Source organism: Amblyomma maculatum, chromosome 10 (genome assembly GCF_055883805.1).
Source record: "Amblyomma maculatum isolate TAMU_Amacu chromosome 10, ASM5588380v1, whole genome shotgun sequence".
NCBI classification, from domain to species: Eukaryota; Metazoa; Arthropoda; class Arachnida; order Ixodida; family Ixodidae; genus Amblyomma; species Amblyomma maculatum.
In genome coordinates, this window is record NC_139353.1 from 126,903,825 (window position 1) to 126,919,191 (window position 15,367).

Below are 15,367 nucleotides of genomic sequence, written 5' to 3' on the forward strand. Positions count from 1 at the left end.
CACCCAAATTTTGATCTCATCAGAATGTGAACAAAATTGATCACTGAACATATTCGAGTATGGCCAATTCAGTGGGGATCTCTAAATCGGGATTGCTCACAACAAAAATTTGGCCTCTTGGAGACCGAAAATTTGACCTCGGCAGAATGTGCCCAGAATTGATCTCTAAACTAATTCGAGTATGGCTAATTCAGTGGTGATCTCTATGTCGGGATTGCTCTCCCAAAATTTGGCCCCCTGGACACTGAAAATTTGACCTCGTCAGAATGTGACCAAAATTGATTTCTAAGCTTATTCTAGTATGGCTAATTCAGTGGTGATCTCTATGTCGAGATTGCTGTCCCAAAATTTGGCCCCTTGGACACTGAAAATTTGACCTCGTTAGAGTGTGAATAAAATTGACATCTAAACTAATTAGAGTATGGCCAATTCAGTGGGGATCTTTAAGTCCGGATTGGTCACTACCAAAATTTGGCCCCTGGACATCCATAATTCGATCTTCTCAGATTGTGGCCAAAATTGATGTTTAAACTAATTCGAGTATGGCCAATTCACTGGGATCTCTAAATTGGGATTGCTCACTCCAAAAATTTGGCCCCTTGGTCACTGAAAATTTGACCTTTTCCGATTGTGGCCTAATTTGAGTCTAAACTAATTTGAGTATGGCCAATTCAGTGGGGATCTCTAAATCAGGATTGCTCACAACAAAACTGGCATATTGGGGACCGAAAATTTGACCTCATCAGAATGTGAATAAAATTGACATCTACACTAATTCGAGTATGGCCAATTCAGTGGGAATCTTTAAGTCCGGATTGTTCACTACCAAAATTTGGCCCCTGGGACACCCAAAATTTGACCTTGTCAGAAAGTGACCAAAATTGATGTCTAACCTAATTCGAGTATGGCCAATTCAGTGGGGATCTCTAAATCGGGATTGCTCACACCCAAAATTTGTCCCCTTGGACACTGAAAGTTTGACCTCGTCAGAATGTGATTAAAAGTGATGTCTAAACTAATTCGAGTATGGCAAATTCAGCGGGGATCTTTAAGTCGGGATTGTTCACTACCAAAATTTGGCCCCTTGAAAACCCAAAATTTGACCATGTCAGATTGTGGCCAAATTTGATGTCTAAACTAATTTGAGTATGGCCAATTTAGTGGGGATCTCTAAATCGGGATTGCTCACAACAAAAATTTGGCCTCTTGGAGACCGAAAATTTGACCTCTTCAGAATGTGGCCAAAACTGATGTCTAAACTTATTCGAGTATGGCTAATTCAGTGGTGATCTCTATGGCGGAAATGCTCTCCCAAAATTTAGCCTCTTGTACACCCAAAACTTGACCTCGTCAGAATGTGACCAAAATTGATGTCTAAACTAATTCGAATATGGCCAATTCAGTGGGGATCTCTTAATCGGGATTGCTCACTCCAAACATTTGGCACCTTGTACACCCAAAATTTGACCTCGTCAGAATGTGACCAAAATTGATCTCGAAACTAATTCAAGTATGGCCAATTCAGTGGAGATCTTTAAATCGGGATTGTTCACTACCGAAATTTGGCCCCTGGGACACCCAAAATTCGACCTTGTCAGATTGTGGCCAAAACCGATGTCTAAACTCATTCTACTATTTCCAATTCAGTGGGGATCTCTAAATCGGGATTGCTCACACCCAAAATTTGGCCCCTTGGACACTGAAAATTTGACCTCGTCAGAATGTGATTAAAATTGATGTCTTAACTAATTCGAGTATGGCCAATACAGTGGGGATCTCTAAATCGGGATTGCTCACTACAAAAATTTGGCCACTTGGACACTCAAAATTTGACCTCGTCAGAATGTGACCAAAATTGATGTCTAAACTAATTCGAGTATGGCCAATTCAGTGGGGATCTCTAAATCGGGATTGCTCACACCCAAAATTTGGCCCCTTGGACACTGAAAATTTGACCTCGTCAGAATGTGATTAAATTTGATCTCTAAAATAATTCGAGTATGGCAAATTCAGTGGGGATCTTTAATTCGTGATTTGGTCACTCCCAAAATTTGGCCCCTTGGACACCCAAATTTTGATCTCATCAGAATGTGAACAAAATTGATCTCTAAACTAATTCGAGTATGGCTAATTCAGTGGTGATCTCTATGTCGGGATTGCTCTCCCAAAATTTGGCCCCCTGGACACTGAAAATTTGACCTCGTCAGAATGTGACCAAAATTGATTTCTAAACTTGTTCGAGTATGGCTAATTCAGTGGTGATCTTTATGTCGAGATTGCTCTCCCAAATTTGGCCCCTTGGACACTGAAAATTTGACCTCGTTAGAGTGTGATTAAAATTGACATCTAAACTAATTCGAGTATGGCCAATTCAGTGGGGATCTTTAAGTCCGGATTGCTCACTACCAAAATTTGGCCCCTGGGACACCCAAAATTCGATCTTCTCAGATTGTGGCCAAAATTGATGTTTAAACTAATTGGAGTGTGGCCAATTCACTGGGATCTCTAAATTGGGATTGCTCACTCCAAAAATTTGGCCCCTTGGTCACTGAAAATTTGACCTTTTCCGATTGTGGCCTAATTTGAGTCTAAACTAATTTGAGTATGGCAATTCAGTGGGGATCTCTAAATCAGGATTGCTCACACAAAACTGGCATCTTGGGGACCGAAAATTTGACCTCGTCAGAATGTGACCAAAATTCATGTCTAAACTTATTCGTGTATGGCTAATTCAGTGGTGATCTCTATGTCGGGATTGCTCTCCCAAAATTTGGCCCCTTGGATACTGAAAATTTGACCTCATCAGAATGTGAATAAAATTGACATCTACACTAATTCGAGTATGGCCAATTCAGTGGGAATCTTTAAGTCCGGATTGTTCACTACCAAAATTTGGCCCCTGGGACACCCAAAATTCGACCTTCTTAGATTGGGGCCAAAATTGATGTTTAAACTAATTGGAGTATGGCCAATTCAGTGGGGTTCTCTAAATCGGGATTGCTCACTTCAAAAATTTGGCCCCTAGGACACCCAAAATTTGACCTTGTCAGAATGTGACCAAAATTGATGTGTAACCTAATTCGAGTATGGCAAATTCAGCGGGGATCTTTAAGTCGGGATTGTTCACTACCAAAATTTGGCCCCTTGGACACCCAAAATTTGACCTTGTCAAATTGTGGCCAAATTTGATGTCTAAACTAATTTGAGTATGGCCAATTAAGCGGGGATCTCTAAATCGGGATTGCTCACAACAAAAATTTGGCCTCTTGGAGACCGAAAATTTGACCTCTTCAGAATGTGGCCAAAATTGATGTCTAAACTTATTCGAGTATGGCTAATTCAGTGGTGATCTCTATGGCGGGACTGCTCTCCCAAAATTTAGCCCCTTGGACACTGAAAATTTGACCGCGTCAGAATGTGATTAAAATTGACATCTAAACAAATTCGAGTATGGCAATTCAGTGGGGATCTTTAAGTCGAGATTGTTCACTACCCAAATTTAGCACCTGGGACACCCAAACTTCGACCTTGTCAGATTGTGGCCAAAATTGATGTCTAAACTAATTCGAGTATGGCCAATTCAGTGGGGATCTCTAAATCGGGATTGCTCACTCCAAACATTTGGCCCCTTGTACACCCAAAATTTGACCTCGTCAGAATGTGACCAATATTGATGTCTAACCTAATTCGAGTATGGCCAATTCATTGGGGATCTCTAAATCGGGATTGCTCACACCCAAAATTTGTCCCCTTGGACACTGAAAATTTGACCTCGTCAGAATGTGATTAAAATTGATGTCTAAACTAATTCGAGTATGGCAAATTCAGTGGGGATCTTTAAGTCGGGATTGTTCACTACCAAAATTTGGCCCCTTTGGACACCCAAAATTTGACCTTGTCAGATTGTGGCCAAATTTGATGTCTAAACTAATTTGAGTATGGCCAAATTCATGGGGGATCTCTAAATCGGGATTGCTCACAACAAAAATTTGGCCTCTTGGAGACCGAAAATTTGACCTCTTCAAAATGTGGCCAAAATTGATGTCTAAACTAATTCGAGTATGGCTAATTCAGTGGTGATCTCTATGGCGGGATTGCTCTCCCAAAAATTGGCCCCTTGGACACTGAAAATTTGACCTCGTCAGAATGTGAATAAAATTGACATCTAAACTAATTCGAGTGTGGCCAACTCAGTGGGGATCTTTAAGTCGAGATTGTTCACTACCAAAATTTGGCCCCTGGGACACCCAAAATTCGACCTTGTCAGATTGTGGCCAAAATTGATGTCTAAACTAATTCGAGTATGGCCAGTTCCGTGGGGATCTCTAAATCGGGATTGCTCACAACAAAAATTTGGCCTCTTGGAGACGAAACATTTGACCTCGTCAGAATGTGACCAAAATTGATTTCTAAACTTATTCGAGTAGGCTATTTCAGTGGTGATCTCTATGTCGGCATTTCTCTCCCAAAACTTGGCCCCTTGGTCACTGAAAATTTGACCTCGTCAGATTGTTTAATAAAATTGACATCTAAACTAATTCGAGTATGGCCAATTCAGTGGAGATCTTTAAGTCGGGATTGTACACTACCAAAATTTGGCCCCTGGGACACCCAAAATTCGACCTTGTCAGATTGTGGCCAAAATTGATGTCTAAACTAATTCGAGTGTGGCGAATTCAGTGGGGATCTTTAAGTCCGGATTGTTCACTACCAAAATTTGGCCCCTGGGACACCCAAAATTCGATCTTCTCAGATTGTGGCCAAAATTGGTATTTAAACTAATTCGAGTGGCCAATTCAGTGGAGATCTCTAAATAAGGATTGCTCGCAACAATGCTTTGGCCCCTTGGACACCCAAAATTTGACCTCATCAGAATGTGACCAAAATTGATGTCTAAACTTATTCGAGTATCTTTAATTCAGTGGTGATCTCTATGTCGGGATTGCTCTCCCAAAATTTGGCCCCTTGTTCACTGAAAACTTGAAATCGTCAGAAGATAACCAAAATTGATCTCTGAACTAATACGAGTATGGCCAATTCAGTGGGGATCTCTAAGTCCGGATTGTTCACTACCAAAATTTGGCCCCTTGGACACCCAAAATTTGACCTTGTCCGATTGTGGCCTAATTTGAGTCTAAACTAATTTGAGTATGGCCAATTCAGTGGGGATCTCTAAATCAGCATTGCTCACAACAATGCTTTGGCCTCTTGGAGACCGAAAATTCGACCTCGTCAGAATGTGACCAAAATGATGTCTAAACTTATTCGTGTATGGCTAATTCAGTGGTGATCTCTATGTCGGGATTGCTCTCCCAAAATTTGGCCCCTTGGACACTTAAAATTTGACCTCGTCAGAATGTGATTAAAATTGACATCTACACTAATTCGAGGATGGCCAATTCAGTGGGAATCTTTAAGTCCGGATTGTTCACTACCAAAATGTGGCCCCTGGGACACCCAAAATTCGACCTTCTCAGATTGTGGCCAAAATTGATGTTTAAACTAATTGGAGTATGGCCAATTCAGTGGGGATCTCTAATTCTGGATTGCTCACTCCAAAAATTTGGCCCCTTGGACACCCAAAATTTGACCTCGTCAGAATGTGACCAAAATTGTTTTCTAACCTAATTCGAGTATGGCCAATTCAGTGGGGATCTCTAAATCGGGATTGCTCACAGCCAAAATTTGTCCCCTTGGATACTGAAAATTTGACCTCGTCAGAATGTGATTAAAATTGATGTCTAAATTAATTCGAGTATGGCAAATTCAGTGGGGATCTTTAAGTCGAGATTGTTCACTACCCAAATTTAGCACCTGGGACACCCAAACTTCGACCTTGTCAGATTGTGGCCAAAATTGATGTCTAAACTAATTCGAGTATGGCCAATTCAGTGGGGATCTCTAAATCGGGATTGCTCACTCCAAACATTTGGCCCCTTGTACACCCAAAATTTGACCTCGTCAGAATGTGACCAATATTGATGTCTAACCTAATTCGAGTATGGCCAATTCATTGGGGATCTCTAAATCGGGATTGCTCACACCCAAAATTTGTCCCCTTGGACACTGAAAATTTGGCCTCGTCAGAATGTGATTAAAATTGATGTCTAAACTAATTCGAGTATGGCAAATTCAGTGGGGATCTTTAAGTCGGGATTGTTCACTACCAAAATTTGGCCCCTTTGGACACCCAAAATTTGACCTTGTCAGATTGTGGCCAAATTTGATGTCTAAACTAATTTGAGTATGGCCAAATTCATGGGGGATCTCTAAATCGGGATTGCTCACAACAAAAATTTGGCCTCTTGGAGACCGAAAATTTGACCTCTTCAAAATGTGGCCAAAATTGATGTCTAAACTAATTCGAGTATGGCTAATTCAGTGGTGATCTCTATGGCGGGATTGCTCTCCCAAAAATTGGCCCCTTGGACACTGAAAATTTGACCTCGTCAGAATGTGAATAAAATTGACATCTAAACTAATTCGAGTGTGGCCAACTCAGTGGGGATCTTTAAGTCGAGATTGTTCACTACCAAAATTTGGCCCCTGGGACACCCAAAATTCGACCTTGTCAGATTGTGGCCAAAATTGATGTCTAAACTAATTCGAGTATGGCCAATTCAGTGGGGATCTCTAAATCGGGATTGCTCACAACAAAAATTTGGCCTCTTGGAGACGAAACATTTGACCTCGTCAGAATGTGACCAAAATTGATTTCTAAACTTATTCGAGTAGGCTATTTCAGTGGTGATCTCTATGTCGGCATTTCTCTCCCAAAACTTGGCCCCTTGGTCACTGAAAATTTGACCTCGTCAGATTGTTTAATAAAATTGACATCTAAACTAATTCGAGTATGGCCAATTCAGTGGAGATCTTTAAGTCGGGATTGTACACTACCAAAATTTGGCCCCTGGGACACCCAAAATTCGACCTTGTCAGATTGTGGCCAAAATTGATGTCTAAACTAATTCGAGTGTGGCGAATTCAGTGGGGATCTTTAAGTCCGGATTGTTCACTACCAAAATTTGGCCCCTGGAACACCCAAAATTCGATCTTCTCAGATTGTGGCCAAAATTGATATTTAAACTAATTCGAGTGGCCAATTCAGTGGAGATCTCTAAATAAGGATTGCTCGCAACAATGCTTTGGCCCCTTGGACACCCAAAATTTGACCTCATCAGAATGTGACCAAAATTGATGTCTAAACTTATTCGAGTATCTTTAATTCAGTGGTGATCTCTATGTCGGGATTGCTCTCCCAAAATTTGGCCCCTTGTTCACTGAAAACTTGAAATCGTCAGAAGATAACCAAAATTGATCTCTGAACTAATACGAGTATGGCCAATTCAGTGGGGATCTCTAAGTCCGGATTGTTCACTACCAAAATTTGGCCCCTTGGACACCCAAAATTTGACCTTGTCCGATTGTGGCGTAATTTGAGTCTAAACTAATTTGAGTATGGCCAATTCAGTGGGGATCTCTAAATCAGGATTGCTCACAACAAAAATTTGGCCTCTTGGAGACCGAAAATTTGACCTCTTCAAAATGTGGCCAAAATTGATGTCTAAACTAATTCGAGTATGGCTAATTCAGTGGTGATCTCTATGGCGGGATTGCTCTCCCAAAATTTGGCCCCTTGGACACTGAAAATTTGACCTCGTCAGAATGTGATTAAAATTGACATCTAAACTAATTCGAGTATGGCCAATTCAGTGGGGATCTTTAAGTCGAGATTGTTCACTACCAAAATTTGGCCCCTGGGACACCCAAAATTCGACCTTGTCAGATTGTGGCCAAAATTGATGTCTAAACTAATTCGAGTATGGCCAATTCAGTGGGGATCTCTAAATCGGGATTGCTCACTCCAAACATTTGGCTCCTTGTACACCCAAAATTTGACCTCGTCAGAATGTGACCAAAATTGATCTCGAAACTAATTCAAGTATGGCCAATTCAGTGGGGATCTCTAAATCGGGATTGCTCACAACAAAAATTTGGCCTCTGTGAGACCAAACATTTGACCTCGTCAGAATGTGACCAAAATTGATGTCTAAACTTATTCGAGTATGGCTATTTCAGTGGTGATCTCTATGTCGGCATTTCTCTCCCAAAATTTGGCCCCTTGGTCACTGAAAATTTGACCTCGTCAGATTGTTTAATAAAATTGACATCTAAATTAATTCGAGTGTGGCCAATTCAGTGGAGATCTTTAAGTCGGGATTGTACACTACCAAAATTTGGCCCCTGGGACACCCAAAATTCGACCTTGTCAGATTGTGGCCAAAAATGATATCTAAACTAATTCGAGTATGGCGAATTCAGTGGGGATCTTTAAGTCCGGATTGTTCACTACCAAAATTTGGCCCCTGGGACACCCAAAATTCGATCTCAGATTGTGGCCAAAATTGATATTTAAACTAATTCGAGTATGGCCAATTCAGTGGATATCTCTAAATTAGGATTGCTCGCAACAATGCTTTGGCCCCTTGGACACCCAAAATTTGACCTCATCAGAATGTGACCAAAATTGATGTCTAAACTTATTCGAGTATCTCTAATTCAGTGGTGATCTCTATGTCGGGATTGCTCTCCCAAAATTTGGCCCCTTGTTCACTGAAAACTTGAAATTGTCAGAAGATGACCAAAATTTATCTCTGAACTAATACGAGTATGGCCAATTCAGTGGGGATCTCTAAGTCCGGATTGTTCACTACCAAAATTTGGCCCCTTGGACACCCAAAATTTGACCTTGTCCGATTGTGGCCTAATTTGAGTCTAAACTAATTTGAGTATGGCCAATTCAGTGGGGATCTCTAAATCAGGATTGCTCACAACAATGCTTTGGCCTCTTGGAGACCGAAAATTCGACCTCGTCAGAATGTGACCAAAATGATGTCTAAACTTATTCGTGTATGGCTAATTCAGTGGTGATCTCTATGTCGGGATTGCTCTCCCAAAATTTGGCCCCTTGGACACTTAAAATTTGACCTCGTCAGAATGTGATTAAAATTGACATCTACACTAATTCGAGGATGGCCAATTCAGTGGGAATCTTTAAGTCCGGATTGTTCACTACCAAAATGTGGCCCCTGGGACACCCAAAATTCGACCTTGTAAGATTGTGGCCAAAATTTATGTCTAAACTAATTCGAGTATGGCCAATTCAGTGGGGATCTCTAAATCGGGATTGCTCACTCCAAACATTTGGCTCCTTGTACACCCAAAATTTGACCTCGTCAGAATGTGACCAAAATTGATCTCGAAACTAATTCAAGTATGGCCAATTCAGTGGGGATCTCTAAATCGGGATTGCTCACAACAAAAATTTGGCCTCTTGGAGACGAAACATTTGGCCTCGTCAGAATGTGACCAAAATTGATGTCTAAACTTATTCGAGTATGGCTATTTCAGTGGTGATCTCTATGTCGGCATTTCTCTCCCAAAACTTGGCCCCTTGGTCACTGAAAATTTGACCTCGTCAGATTGTTTAATAAAATTGACATCTAAACTAATTCGAGTATGGCCAATTCAGTGGAGATCTTTAAGTCGGGATTGTACACTACCAAAATTTGGCCCCTGGGACACCCAAAATTCGACCTTGTCAGATTGTGGCCAAAATTGATGTCTAAACTAATTCGAGTGTGGCGAATTCAGTGGGGATCTTTAAGTCCGGATTGTTCACTACCAAAATTTGGCCCCTGGGACACCCAAAATTCGATCTTCTCAGATTGTGGCCAAAATTGATATTTAAACTAATTCGAGTGGCCAATTCAGTGGAGATCTCTAAATTAGGATTGCTCGCAACAATGCTTTGGCCCCTTGGACACCCAAAATTTGACCTCATCAGAATGTGACCAAAATTGATGTCTAAACTTATTCGAGTATCTTTAATTCAGTGGTGATCTCTATGTCGGGATTGCTCTCCCAAAATTTGGCCCCTTGTTCACTGAAAACTTGAAATCGTCAGAAGATGACCAAAATTGATCTCTGAACTAATACGAGTATGGCCAATTCAGTGGGGATCTCTAAGTCCGGATTGTTCACTACCAAAATTTGGCCCCTTGGACACCCAAAATTTGACCTTGTCCGATTGTGGCGTAATTTGAGTCTAAACTGATTTGAGTATGGCCAATTCAGTGGGGATCTCTAAATCAGGATTGCTCACAACAAAAATTTGGCCTCTTGGAGACCGAAAATTTGACCTCTTCAAAATGTGGCCAAAATTGATGTCTAAACTAATTCGAGTATGGCTAATTCAGTGGTGATCTCTATGGCGGGATTGCTCTCCCAAAATTTGGCCCCTTGGACACTGAAAATTTGACCTCGTCAGAATGTGATTAAAGTTGACATCTAAACTAATTCGAGTATGGCCAATTCAGTGGGGATCTTTAAGTCGAGATTGTTCACTACCAAAATTTGGCCCCTGGGACACCCAAAATTCGACCTTGTCAGATTGTGGCCAAAATTAATATCTAAACTAATTCGAGTATGGCCAATTCAGTGGGGATCTCTAAATCGGGATTGCTCACTGCAAACATTTGGCTCCTTGTACACCCAAAATTTGACCTCGTCAGAATGTGACCAAAATTGATCTCGAAACTAATTCAAGTATGGCCAATTCAGTGGGGATCTCTAAATCGGGATTGCTCACAACAAAAATTTGGCCTCTGTGAGACCAAACATTTGACCTTGTCAGAATGTGACCAAAATTGATGTCTAAACTTATTCGAGTATGGCTATTTCAGTGGTGATCTCTATGTCGGCATTTCTCTCCCAAAATTTGGCCCCTTGGTCACTGAAAATTTGACCTCGTCAGATTGTTTAATAAAATTGACATCTAAACTAATTCGAGTATGGCCAATTCAGTTGAGATCTTTAAGTCGGGATTGTACACTACCAAAATTTGGCCCCTGGGACACCCAAAATTCGACCTTGTCAGATTGTGGCCAAAAATGATATCTAAACTAATTCGAGTATGGCGAATTCAGTGGGGATCTTGAAGTCCGGATTATTCACTACCAAAATTTGGCCCCTGGGACACCCAAAATTCGATCTTCTCAGATTGTGGCCAAAATTGATATTTAAACTAATTCGAGTATGGCCAATTCAGTGGATATCTCTAAATTAGGATTGCTCGCAACAATGCTTTGGCCCCTTGGACACCCAAAATTTGACCTCATCAGAATGTGACCAAAATTGATGTCTAAACTTATTCGAGTATCTCTAATTCAGTGGTGATCTCTATGTCGGGATTGCTCTCCCAAAATTTGGCCCCTTGTTCACTGAAAACTTGAAATCGTCAGAAGATGACCAAAATTGATCTCTGAACTAATACGAGTATGGCCAATTCAGTGGGGATCTCTAAGTCCGGATTGTTCACTACCAAAATTTGGCCCCTTGGACACCCAAAATTTGACCTTGTCCGATTGTGGCCTAATTTGATCTAAACTAATTTGAGTATGGCCAATTCAGTGGGGATCTCTAAATCAGGATTGCTCACAACAATGCTTTGGCCTCTTGGAGACCGAAAATTCGACCTCGTCAGAATGTGACCAAAATGATGTCTAAACTTATTCGTGTATGGCTAATTCAGTGGTGATCTCTATGTCGGGATTGCTCTCCCAAAATTTGGCCCCTTGGACACTTAAAATTTGACCTCGTCAGAATGTGATTAAAATTGACATCTACACTAATTCGAGGATGGCCAATTCAGTGGGAATCTTTAAGTCCGGATTGTTCACTACCAAAATGTGGCCCCTGGGACACCCAAAATTCGACCTTCTCAGATTGTGGCCAAAATTGATGTTTAAACTAATTGGAGTATGGCCAATTCAGTGGGGATCTCTAATTCTGGATTGCTCACTCCAAAAATTTGGCCCCTTGGACACCCAAAATTTGACCTCATCAGAATGTGACCAAAATTGATTTCTAACCTAATTCGAGTATGGCCAATTCAGTGGGGATCTCTAAATCGGGATTGCTAACAGCCAAAATTTGTCCCCTTGGATACTGAAAATTTGACCTCGTCAGAATGTGATTAAAATTGATGTCTAAATTAATCCGAGTATGGCAAATTCAGTGGGGATCTTTAAGTCGGGATTGTTCACTACCAAAATTTGACCCCTTGGACACCCAAAATTTGGCCTTGTCAGATTGTGGCCAAATTTGATGTCAAAACTAATTTGAGTATGGCCAATTCAGTGGGGATCTCTAAATCGTGATTGCTCACAACAAAAATTTGGCCTCTTGGAGACCGAAAATTTGACCTTTTCAGAATGTGGCCAAATTGATGTCTAAACTTATTCGAGTATGGCTAATTCAGTGGTGATCTCTATGGCGGGAATCCTCTCCCAAAATTTGGCCCCTTGGACACTGAAAATTTGACCTCGTCAGAATGTGATTAAAATTGACATCTAAACAAATTCGAGTATGGCAATTCAGTGGGGATGTTTAAGTCGAGATTGTTCACTACCAAAATTTGGCCCCTGGGACACCCAAAATTCGACCTTGTCAGATTGTGGCCAAAATTGATGTCTAAACTCATTCTACTATGGCCAATTAAGTGGGGATCTCTAAATTAGGATTGCTCACACCCAAAATTTGGCCCCTTGGGCACTGAAAATTTGACCTCGTCAGAATGTGATTAAAATTGATGTCTTAACTAATTCGAGTATGGCCAATTCAGTGGGGATCTCTAAATCGGGATTGCTCAAACTCAAAAATTGGCCCCTTGGACAATGAAAATTTGACCGTGTCAGATTGCGGCCAAAATTGATGTCTGAACTCATTCGAGTATGGCCAATTCAGTGGGGATCTCTTAATCGGGATTGCTCACACCCAAAATTTGGCACCTTGGACACTGAAAATTTGGCCTCATCAGAATGTGATTAAAATTGATGTCTAGACTTATTCGAGTATCTCTAATTCAGTGGTGATCTCTATGTTGGGATTGCTCTCCCAAAATTTGGCCTCTTGGACACCCAAAATTCGACCTTGTCAGACTGTGGCCAAAATTGATCTCTAAACTAATTCGAGTATGGCCAATTCAGTGGGAATCTCTAAATCGTGTTGCTCACTCCAAACATTTGGCCTCTTGGAGACCTAAAATTTGACCTCTTCAGAATGTGACCAAAACTGATGTCTAAACTAATTCGAGTATGGCAAATTCATTGGGGATCTTTAAGTCGGGATTGTTCACTACCAAAATTTGGCCCCTGCGACACCCAAAATTCGACCTTGTCAGATTGTGGCCAAAATTGATCACGAAACTAATTCAAGTATGACCGATTCAGTGGGGATCTCTAAATCAGGATTGCTCACAAAAAAAATTTGGCCCCTTGGTCACTGAAAATTTGACCTCGTCAGATTGTTTATTAAAATTGACATCTAAACTTATTCGAGTATGGCCAATTCAGTGGAGATCTTTAAGTCGGGATTGTACACTACCAAAATTTGGCCCCTGGGACACCCAAAATTCGATCTTAGATTGTGGCCAAAATTGATGTTTAAACTAATTCGAGTATGGCCAATTCAGTGGGGATCTCTAAATTAGGATTGCTCACTCCAAAAATTTGGCCCCTTGGACACCCAAAATTTGACCTCGTCAGAATGTGACCAAAATTGATGTGTAAACTTATTCGAGTATCTCTAATTCAGTGGTGATCTCTATGTCGGGATTGCTCTCCCAAAATTTGGCCCCTTGGTCACTGAGAATTTGCAATTGTCAGAATGTGATTAAAATTGACATGTAAACTAATTCGAGTATGGCCAATTCAGTGGGGATCTTTAGGTCGGGAATTTTCACTACCAAAATTTGGCCCCTGGGACACCCAAAATTTGACCATCTCAGATTGTGGCCAAAATATATGTTTAAACTAATTGGAGTATGGCCAATTCAGTGGGGATCTCTAAATCTGGATTGTTCACTCCAAAAATTTGACCCCTTGGACACCCAAAATTTGACCTCGTCAGAAGTGACCAAAATTGATGTCTAACCTAATTCGAGTATGGCCAATTCAGTGGGGATCTCTAAATATGATTGCTCACACCCAAAATTTGTCCCCTTGGACACTGAAAATTTGACCTCGTCAGAATGTGATTAAAATTGATGTCTAAACTAATTCGAGTATGGCAAATTCAGTGGGGATCTTTAAGTCTGGATTGTTCACTACCAAAATGTGGCCCCTGGGACACCCTAAATTCGATCTTCTCAGATTGTGTCCAAAATTGATATTTAAACTAATTCGAGTGGCCAATTCAGTGGAGATCTCTAAATTAGGATTGCTCGCAACAATGCTTTGGCCCCTTGGACATCCAAAATTTGACCTCATCAGAATGTGACCAAAATTGATGTCTAAACTTATTCGAGTATGGCTATTTCAGTGGTGATCTCTATGTCGGCATTTCTCTCCCAAAATTTGGCCCCTTGGTCACTGAAAATTTGACCTCGTCAGATTGTTTAATAAAATTGACATCTAAACTAATTCGAGTATGGCCAATTCAGTGGAGATCTTTAAGTCGGGATTGTACACTACCAAAATTTGCCCCTGGGACACCCAAAATTTGACCCTGTCAAATTGTGGCCAAATTTGATGTCTAAACTAATTTGAGTATGGCCAATTCAGTGGGGATCTCTAAATCGGGATTGCTCACAACAAAAATTTGGCCTCTTGGAGACCGAAAATTTGACCTCTTCAGAATGTGACCAAAACTGATGTCTAAACTAATTCGAGTATGGCAAATTCATTGGGGATCTTTAAGTCGGGATTGTTCACTACCAAAATTTGGCCCCTGGGACACCCAAAATTCGACCTTGTCAGATTGTGGCCAAAATTGATGTCTAAACTTATTCGAGTATGGCCAATTCAGTGGGGATCTCTAAATCGGGATTGCTCACTCCAAACATTTGGCCCCTTGTACACCCAAAATTTGACCTCATCACAATGTGACCAAAATTGATCACGAAACTAATTCAAGTATGACCAATTCAGTGGGGATCTCTAAATCAGGATTGCTCACAACAAAAATGTGGCCTCTTGGAGACCGAAAATTTGACCTCGTCAGAATGCGACCAAAATTGATGTCTTAACTTCGAGTATGGCTATTTCAGGGGTGATCTCTATGTCGGGATTGCTCTCCCAAAATTTGGCCCCTTGGTCACTGAAAATTTGACCTCGTCAGATTGTTTATTAAAATTGACATCTAAACTTATTCGAGTATGGCCAATTCAGTGGGGATCTCTAAATCGGGATTGCTCACTCCAAACATTTGGCCCCTTGTACACCCAAAATTTGACCTCGTCAGAATGTGACCAATATTGATGTCTAACCTAATTCGAGTATGGCCAATTCATTGGGGATCTCTAAAT